The sequence below is a fragment of the Lagenorhynchus albirostris genome, chromosome 1 (assembly GCF_949774975.1).
Source record: "Lagenorhynchus albirostris chromosome 1, mLagAlb1.1, whole genome shotgun sequence".
Taxonomy (NCBI): Eukaryota; Metazoa; Chordata; class Mammalia; order Artiodactyla; family Delphinidae; genus Lagenorhynchus; species Lagenorhynchus albirostris.
This window is the reverse complement of record NC_083095.1, coordinates 15,450,015-15,459,427: the sequence shown is the minus strand read 5'-3', so window position 1 is coordinate 15,459,427 and position 9,413 is coordinate 15,450,015.

Genomic DNA, 9,413 nt, shown 5'->3' with positions numbered 1-9,413 from the left:
GAACACAGAGTAGCATAACTAGAAGCACAACTCCCACAGTTTGTTCAATCCAGCTTTATTTTAATTTTATCTTAATTTTTTAAAATAATTCTGTAATTATTCTGTAATTAAATATAATATAATATGCAAATCTGAAGTCCCAAATTCACAGCTCATTATTACATGGATTCAGATAGAATGTAGTTCAAATTATGTTTCCTTCATTAAAGTATAACTAAAATATAAATATAACTGATGACAGTCAAGTGTAATATAATACTCCTGGGGTTGTACAAGATGGGTCAGCTCTTCTTCCTAGTGCCAGACCTATAAACTAAGTGATTTCAGTAATCATTAATTGGGCATTTGTTCTAGCATATAAGAATTGAGCCTGGAGTCTTTTCACATACAAAACTGTATTTGAAATCAACATGTGTCCTTGAATTAACCCTTTATATTTTAGTATATATGGTAAATATGATAATAGAGTTGAAGAATTTAGAAAATTTTAACCTGGAGAAGACTAATAATTGCTGTTTTTTATCTATTGTATCAACTTCAAAATAGAAAATGGAGTTGATGCCTTCTTTGTGACTCCGTACAAAGACCAATGTACGTGAAACACATTGACATATTTTGACTCAACAATGTCACAGGAAAGAGAGCTGGAACCACCTTCTCTTCATTCTCTCCCTCGTAATTGAAGCATCCAGGGAGGGAAAAGGAATACACATGCACCTTCACATTCTCAAATCAATTTATTTTTATTTCTAGAAAACTCTGATTTTTAAAAAATAATACTAATATAAAGTTTCTCTTCTCTCCCATGACTCTGCCCCAGAAATCTTCACTCTTTTAGCAATTATGTTTCTCTAACAGCTGGTCTGCATCTCTCTGTCCTTTCTCTAAGTTTTCTCTTCCACCTTGTTTCTTCCCTTGCTGCTTCAGAATTCCTGGAAGAATATATAGAGGAGGCATCTGTGCCCCAGGATTTGCAGGGAAGTATTGTAATAAAGCAATGGTTCCCTAGTCTTGGAGTTTGTTTAAAAATACAGATTCTAGACACCATTCCATATCTAGGATCCGGATCTCCAGGGGTGGAGTCCCAAAATGTGTGTTTGTAACAAACTCCCCAGGGAATTCTGATAGTACAGGTCTAAGGACAGTTGTCTGGGAAGCACTCTTCTGAAGCACAGTGATTTTTCATGACCATGGACAGGGGCACACATTTCTCTTTTCCCATCTCCCCCCACCAAATAAACCCTAACCAAATATTATCACTATAATCAACTTTTAACTCCATGCACAAGCCCTATAAGCAATTTTAAACCCTGGTACCTAAATTTTAAAATGATTATTTAAAACAGTACTTGCGGAGAGAAGGCTTTGCTTAAAACCATATTATTACCTTACTTTTTATATCACATGTAATGTTGAAAACCCCAACAGGGCCACATATTCACATTAGCTAGGGCTCTTTAGGTCTCAAGTGTCAGAAAAACAATCCAACCCATCTTAAGCAGACAGGGAATTTACTGGTTCACACTACTGAAAAGTCCAGATGTTATTGGCTTGATATAATGGGCTCCCATGTCATTGCAATTCCATTTCTCTATATCTCTCAGCTTCACTTTTTCTGGGCTGGCTCTGTTTTCAACAGGATCTCCTTTCAAGGTTGCAAGGTGGTCATGGAGGTTCTACTTCACATCCTCGTAAAGTCACTTCCAGCGTGGAAGAGGATTCCCTTCCCTCTGCAGTCCCAGCAGCAGTCTCGTTACATGTCATTGGTTCTGATGGGTCACATGGTTGTCCTTGAATCAATGACTGCCCTGAGAAATGTGGTGCTTATTTGGCCAAGTCTGAGTCAGTGGCATCTGCTCTCTGCTGGAGCTGATGGTAAAGTCAACACATATGGACCTACTGTGACCAGAGTGGCTCTGAAAAAATACTGGGTGCTGTTACCAAAAGGAGGGTACTGGATAGCCAAAACTGGCAAATGTCCTCTCCAATATTTAATGATCTCAAGGCTATTTTGACTAATGAAAGAAACACTAGTAAGTTGCAAGACTGAAACCCAAACCAGGATTTTTTAATCTTTTTATGAACTTCACCATAGATGTTTCCCAAAATGAGACCTCATGGTCTATTTTAACAAGTTCAAAGCAAGATTATTATTGCCTCATGTTTTGGGTGTTTTTTGGTCCTTCTTATCTTCATATTCAATTTTAAGCAATGATTCAAACAATATGAAAAACTAAACATAACATAGATTGTAAATGTAAAATGTCATTAAATAATGATGATGCATTTTTGGGTAGCTGATTGCATATAGACTTTCAGTTCTGGAATAAGGTTACTTTTTCTACCCAAATGTCATTAGAAACTTTCTAGACCTGAATATGCACTGATCTAAGATTCACAGCAAACAGAATACCTGAAAACATTTTTTTTAATCCTAGCATAAATATGAACACTAAAAATCACATTGTACCTAAGAAAATCAAGAAATTATCCAGTACCCATAAATAACTCCTACAAATCAATAAGAACAAGATAGACAACCAACTGAAAATTGGGCAAAAACCCTGAACAGACATTTCACAAAAGAAGCTATCCAAATGACCAATACATGTGTGAAAGGGTGCTCAACTTTTTAGTTATCAAGAAAATGCAAGTTAAAAGCATAACGTGATACCACTACCCACCTGCCAGAAAATAACAAATGTTGGCGAGTATATACAGCAACGAGGATTCTCATCAACTGCTGTTGAGAGTGTAAATTGGTACAACCATTTGGAAAGCTAGTTAGCAGTACCTATTATGTGCTTGTCCTATGACATAGCAATTTCACTCCTAAACATGTACTCAAAAGACATGATCAAGAATGTTCATTAGGGCTTCCCTGGTGGTGTAGTGGTTGAGGGTCCGCCTGCCGATGCAGGGGACATGGGTTCGTGCCCCGGTCTGGGAAGATCCCACATGCAGCGGAGCGGCTGGGCCCGTGAGCCATGGCCACTGAGCCTGCGCGTCCGGAGCCTGTGCTCCGCAACGGGAGAGGCCACAACAGTGAGAGGCCCGCGTACTGCAAAAAAAAAAAAAAGAATGTTCATTAGAAGCACAATTTGCACTAGTCAAAACCCAAAAACTACCAAAATGCCCACCACCACCAACAGTGGAATGATTCAGTAAATTGTATAGCTGCGCAATTTAATACTCTGCAGCATAATGAATAACTAACATGGATGAGTCCCACAAACATAACGTTAAATGAAAGAAACCAGCCACAAAAGAGTACATATTGTATCATCTCATTTATAGACAAGTTAAGACCACACTAAACTAACCTATGCCATTAGAAGACAAGATACCAGTGATTGGAGGGACGACAGTGCCTGGAAGGCTTGGGGGTTTTGGGTAATATTCTGTTTCTTTATGAGTGCTGGTTACACAAGTGTGTTACATTTGTGAGAATTCAGAGAGCTGACATTTATGTGCATTTCTCTGAATACATATTATACTTCAAAGGTTAAAATAAAAAAGGGAAAAGTCAATTGTCTCCAGCCTGTCATTTCCAGCCTATCATTTCCTTCCATTATCAATCCCCCTCACGTTTTATAAGTTGACTTGCAGTCAACTTGAAAATACTTGCTCTGTTTTAACAAGTGGTGGGTGGTTGATGTGCTTTCTCTATAAATAGTTGGTAGAGTGGTTTTGGAAGTACAGTATAAATGTTAGTTTTAAGCATTTGGGGGTGTGCACAATACTTTTTCCTCATAGAGATGACATTATTAAGTCACTTTTACTCAGCTTTATTTTATCTGTGTAGCACAGCACCTGCAAGCACCCATGACTGCCAGCTGCAGGTTATACCACAATTGATTCCTATGCAGATCTCAGCTACTAGAGACATTAAGGCAAGAATCAGATAAAGTCTTCATGGCTGATCCTGAAATCTTGTTTGAAATAATGAAGAAATTCTGAGAAGATGTGCTGTCTTTTTTCATACTATTACTATTTCCCAGTAATGGTTTATATCTAGTAGATAAAAAATAACCAATGGTCAGGTTTTTATAAAAATCATTTTGGAGCCCAAACTCCAGCTTCCTCCACAGGAACCCACAAGTCTTTGATCCAACCAGAGCTCTTCTCAGTGTTGCTACTACCTCTGTAAGTAAAAGCAAGAGTTCTGCATAAATACAGAGAGAGGCTGGATTAACACTGAGAATAAAAAAGTTATCCCTATAAGCAGCATTCTATTGTTCAGAATAATGGAGTTCGTGGGCTATGCGAAGCCATAAAAAATCCAAAAGAATGTAAAAAGTTTTAAATTATGAAATGATGAGTTAATGGCTAGATATTTACCCAGCAAAATAAACAGACAAAGCAGCAAAGGGAATGCGTCAAGCAGTTAATCGTTTTATTGTAAGTTATAACCAAATCAACACTGGGGAGAGGACTCACATCAGTGTCCCTGAAGGTCAGATATCAGGAGAATCAAGACAACAGTGCTTCTAACCCATAATGTTAAAAATAATAATTCCTATCTTTTGGAAGTTGCTATGTTTTGTTTTTATTGGTGAAATATGGAGAGTCCAAACTTCTAAAAATGTTATGACATTATTTTTTGAGATTTCTCAGAACTCTAGACTTTTAAAATTGAATAAGATATTAAAATTTATCTTTTATATATCTTTGATATGAGGACCAGTTGTCCTCAAATTGTGCTCTAAGGAGCCCTAGGGGCTCCTACTTAATATGTCAATGGTGGCCAGGGATTAGTTGGAGAAGAACCAAAAGAAAAACACTCAGGACGCTCCCCACCTTGGGCCAACATTAACAAGTGGAACTCCACTTTTCTGGGTTTCACAACGGGCTTCCACCTGGGTTTTATTTAAAGAAAGCATTCAACGATTTTAAAATAAGAAATAATAAAAAATTTTTCAGTAGACAACTCATCTGGTCCAAGTATTCTCAAAGTTGATGAGTTTACAGTTAAGGAAACTGGGGCTCAAGCAGATTAAGTGATTTGTCCCAAATCTCAGAGCCAACCAGGGGCAGGACTGTAGCTGGAACTTTTGCTTTCTGATTCTGATTTGGATGGACTTTCCAAACTACCAGTGCCCATAAAGAGCCTCTGCAGTTTCCAAAAAGAGGGGTTGGAAATCTTGAGTTGAAATTAGTTCATGCTTATTTTTCCAGCCTTTATGGATTCCTTTAATGTCAGTGTGAAAGCCCTTGATACAGAGACCATCTGCATTTTTTAAAATTATGTGTAGCATGCTACATGAAATAATATGGATAACAGAACCAGGGTAAACTATTAAGAGTCCATTGCTTGCTTGCTCCAAAGTGCTATTTGCAAATAGAAAAAGAAATTAGCTGCTAAAAATGTTTAATTGGTTACAATCTAGAATCCTTCCAGAGTAAAACTGCCATGGGAACTGACTAGCTGATTTTTAAGCTTAAAAAAGACTTTTAAAGTATATATATATATATATTTCAGCGTTTTTTAATATCAGGGTTTTTGTTCAAAAATGCTACATAATGGGCTTCCCTGGTGGCGCAGTGGTTGAGAGACCGCCTGCCGATGCAAGGGACACGGGTTCGTGCCCCAGTCCGGGAGGATCCCACATGCCGCAGAGCGGCTGGGCCCGTGAGCCATGGCCGCTGAGCCTGCGCGGGAGCCTGTGCTCCGCAACGGGAGACACCACAACAGCAAGAGGCCCTCGTACTGCAAAACAAACAAACAACAACAACAAAAAAACGCTACATAATTAGACACCAGCTTTCTCTCTGTAATGCGAGCTTTATTTTCTAAAGAGAATCTACTCAATTCATTTCTTTTTTCCAGTTTGTAGCCAAAGGGTTAATTAAAAATAGAAACCTCTTTTTCAGCTGTTACTATAGTCAGCTCCCATTCAATCTAAATATACCCATACCCTTGCACCATTTTTAACCCTACAAAGCTGAGACTCATGTCTATCCAAATTAAGGGTAAGCTTAAATAGCCTGTCCTCAGTTGAAACTATGGCGACCAATACACAGTACACATCCTGCATCTTGCCCAGTAGTCCTTAAAATTCTTTTATCACAAGACAGGAAATCTGTTTTGTTTGGTTGTCATTTAAGAACAGATTTACACTACAGGATAGTCAACCATCTGCTCTTATTTAGGAAAAAAGGGATTTATGATAGGATAAGCTTTAGAATTACAGAGAGACAGAGTCATTTTTATTTATTTATTTATTTATTCACTGCCTTATTTCAAAAAAAGATCTATGGTAAGTCCCAGAAGTTCCAAAATGGGAGATGAAGAAAATGAGAAGAATGATTGGAGTGTGGGCTTTCTACAGTTATGACCATGTAAACAACTGGTTTGTCAGTCAGCTAAATAATAAAATTGGATTCTGCACAGTGACACTGCCAAGTAGCAAAATTAAATTGTGAAATATGAACGAATATTTACTTTTCTGACTTTTGTTTCAAATTGAAAATAACTTTATGATTTTTTTCTGATTGTAAAGTCAATACATGCTTAAGTAGACAATCCATTCATTTTAGAAAGGTATAAGGAAGAAAGTAAAAATCAGCCCAAATCATCTGGAGGTAACTTTAAAATTGTGGTGACCCTCCTCCAACATCCCTCTGTGCATAGACACATGCATGCCTTAATAAATCTATATAAATAAAGTGGTATTCTGCATGATGTTTTGTGACCTGCTTTCCCACTCAATTCATTGCAAAGATCTTTCCATAACAGTTAATATAGATTTGTTATATATTCTACCACATAGATACACCAACATTAATTTAAATAATATCCTTGTTAGGAATATTAAGAGTGTGTCCAGCATTTTTGTATTATGAACAACATTACAATGAAGATTTTTTACATACATCTTTGTGCAATTGATCAATTATCTCCACAGGATAAATTTCTAGATGTGAGATTGCTAAGTCAAAGGGTATATATATATTTAAATGTTCGGTCCATATCATCAGGACTGCACCCTGGAAAAGTTGAGCCATTGTATACATAAACAAGGCATGAGTGTAAAGTTTCTCTACACCCACACCAATATTGGATATCTCATTCTTTATCTTTTCCTATCTAATAGGCAAGAGACCATTATATTTTGATGGTAGCAGCTCTTCTCCTATCAATTCATAAATCTAAGAAAAGGAGAAATATAATTCAATTCAATGAGATAATTTAACTATAATAGATGATTTTGAAAGGGTCTTCCAAATTTAACACTGTATAATTCTACAAAATGTCCTCAGTTCATTCCTCTATCAAGCATCTACTATAAGCAAGATCCCAGGGGAAGAGAAGCTAACCTGGAGCATCTAATGTGTATGAAAACAACCCTTTGAGATCATTGTTTTAATGCTCATTTTATAGAGCAAAAATATGTGAGTTCAGAATGGGTTAAATAAAAGTAGAATCAGAGCAAGTTATCTGACAAGAAAGCTGAGGGTGTTTTCCCATATCATGCTGTATCTCACTGGGGTTCCTGTCCTTCAGGAATATACAGTCTCCTCTGAGGCAGGGGTGGGAATTGTAGGACAGACCAGACTCACATAAAAATAATTTTAAGTCACATCTTGTGCTAACTAAGGTCAAGCCCTTGTCCTCCTCCACCCACCCCTATCACCAGGTTGTGTCATTCCCTTAGCATTCAAAGTGGTGCCTTATGTATGATAGATGCTCAATAAATATTGCCCATGCTCCTCCCACTCTGTCTGACTAGTCCAAGAGGGTTAAAATTTTCTCATTGTGGATAGGGTGGTCCTACCATATGATAGTTGACCTACAGCTAACAAGCTCTTAGTCTCGGATTGGTTGTAACACCTAATTGGTAGCCCCCTTCCCCTACCCAGCCTGACCAGGCTTGGAGCCATGAGCCCATAGAAACAGAGTGAGATCCAGCAATAGAACACTCAGCTCCAGGGCACAAGGGAAGCACATTGTACTCAAAGTTCTGCCTTTACTTTCTATACAATCTGATTAAAATATTATTATGCCTTATACTTTTGACATTTTTTCCCTGGCCCTTTGACATTTTTAGAGTGTCTTTAGACTTTATCAAGATTATTATCATAATTATCATTATTGCTATCAATCACTAGCCATGGGTAACTCACATTTTCTATGGTTCGGTGTTGGTTTAAAATGGAACATCTCAATTACCACAATTCTAACTTAGTTACTAGTTCTGAGAGCTAACATACAGTATGAGAGACAGGTCAGAACCAAAATATTACTGAATTCTTATTGGTTATATTCACTTGGGGTCAACAGGTCCAAAAGTCAGTGGCTGATGTGCATTCACAATGGTCTAGGATCTAGACTCTTCATAACCATTCTTGCAAGGAAATCATATAATGCATGTTTCATATTTCACATAGTGCAAAATAGCTTTTTAATATGCTTTGTGTAAATATATGACAAGCTGCAATTCAATGGTTTCTGCAGATTAAATATCCACAAAAAACAGCTGGAAAGACATACACATTTCCTTTGTAAAGATCACATAAACCTCACTTAGTGTGTAAAGCTGGGCCATATTTCCAAACAATGACTAAGTGTTCCATGTGCCTTGGTTAAGCTGAGGAAATGTTGATTTTGATAAATGCCTATGGTTTTTGCAGGCTCTTCAATATGACAAGCCTTCGATGGTGGTCTACCCCACTGTAAGATTAACCTCTGTATAAGAGAGCACCATGGGTAAGAACACGGGCTGCAATGACAGCCCATTCCCAGGGATAAAAGTGGGCCTATTATATTTGCTACAATAGACTCATGCTCTCCTTTCCAATTTGCCATCTTTTTACCCCAGACAAACGTGTTATTATTCAACAACAAAGGGTCTGACAAAATGCCGCAGAGCTCATACTACAGAGCTACATAAAAGCAGGAGATGATAAATGTTAAGTACATTCTGGCTTGATTTGTTTTAAAGAGATCACTTCTAAGAAACCCTTGGGATCAGTACTTGCGATATTAGAGATGTGTCCTGACAGCTGGAGTTTGTTGGAACTTGGGTGGCTTTGTTCTCTTTTATGTGTGTTTATGCCCATGCATTTGTTGTCAGTCACTGCTCATGGAGAGGGCAAAACAGATGACACAACAGAGCAACAGCTAAGAGGTGAGAGATTTTCTCTGACTAATGCTGAGGAGGAGGGTTGGCTGCCACTAGTTCTATTTTTAGTAGTTGCTGCTGTGATAACTTCTGGAATTCCAACCTGTCCCTACAAATGACTTCCTGTTTGGGCATCAATATACAAGTATACAAGCAAACCCATAACCTCTTCTTCCTGTGCACATAGCTAGACTCTGCTTCCCAGCCTCCCTTGAGAACAGAGCTAATGGAATGTGAACAGAAGTAATGAGGGCCACTTCCGGGCCGGGCCCATAAAAATTTCCGTGG